Source organism: Phalaenopsis equestris, unplaced genomic scaffold (assembly GCF_001263595.1).
Source record: "Phalaenopsis equestris unplaced genomic scaffold, ASM126359v1 Scaffold232186, whole genome shotgun sequence".
Lineage (NCBI taxonomy): Eukaryota > Viridiplantae > Streptophyta > Magnoliopsida > Asparagales > Orchidaceae > Phalaenopsis > Phalaenopsis equestris.
In genome coordinates, this window is record NW_018250154.1 from 100,333 (window position 1) to 101,505 (window position 1,173).

Consider the following 1,173-nt stretch of genomic DNA (forward strand, 5'->3'; position numbering starts at 1 on the left):
TAAAAAAGAAAGTCCAAATACACATAAACATCCATTTATATTACAAAAAAATCACAGAAATAAAAGTACAAGTACAAGTACATTAATTTTATCAAATATCAAAACTATGTGTTCTCCATCGCGATCAGCAGGTGGATCGGGCTGATACTGAGTATGTCGGGGGCACTCAGGAAAAGTAACATCAGGCTCACCTCTGTAGTGTCGGGCCTGAGCTTCATAATAAGCTATCTAAAAATTTGAATTCCTTTGAAGGTACTCACTATCGTAATCATGTTAACATTCTAAACTCCAATCCTTCCATTTATTAATTTTATGCACTTCCGCTGTAAGGTCAACTCATTCATCAAATCAGTCAGAGTAGGGGAACTAGAAGGTGGAAGGTCATAACTTGTAGAGAGGACATCTCTACTAGTAGAAAGTTTTTGACTCCTACTTCCAGTTCTCCATTTTTCATGGGATTCATAAGTTTTCAAATTGGCTTTACTAATGGGTTTCATAGGGTGAACCCCTTCCTCATCTCCTTCAGCTTCCTCTCCAGAAAGTTGGCAAAGTGCATAAATAAGGCCCCGCTGTCCTAGACCTCCCATTGTTTCCTTAAAAATTATTCTCCCCACATTTAGAGTTCTATTATTTTGAATACAGAAATTTAGAATAGCTCTATCTCTAGTTACCTCACTATGGTGATAAGTCAGTAACAGAGTAGAGGAAACAAAATAGTGTCACGCCTTAGAGGTGGCATTCCGCGTTGAAGCAAAAAAATTTACCCGTTCTCGTTGCTTAATCTTCCACGCTCCTTTCTCATCAGTGAGAAATTTGATCACATCATTCAGGGGGCCTTCCATAGTACTGAAGGATTCATAGTAGCAGCTATAAGAGCCTGGGACTTTGTAAAAGGTATTAATGCTAGGTATTAATGCGGGCGGCATTACATTCAACAGGAAATCCACGCACTTGAACGATTCCGTCTTTAGAATAGAAAACATAGGCATAACATTCCTTCACAATATCTTATTGGTGGTGTAACAGAAGTTTTCCCTCCTCCGCTCGGCAATAACTCGTTCAATTTCTCCTCCCGGACTTTCAAAAACTCGATCTTGTATACACTTCTTCCTTTTAAATACAGAAGTAAATCTTGATTGAGCCTTCGCATTGACGAAGCGAGACTCATTGAAT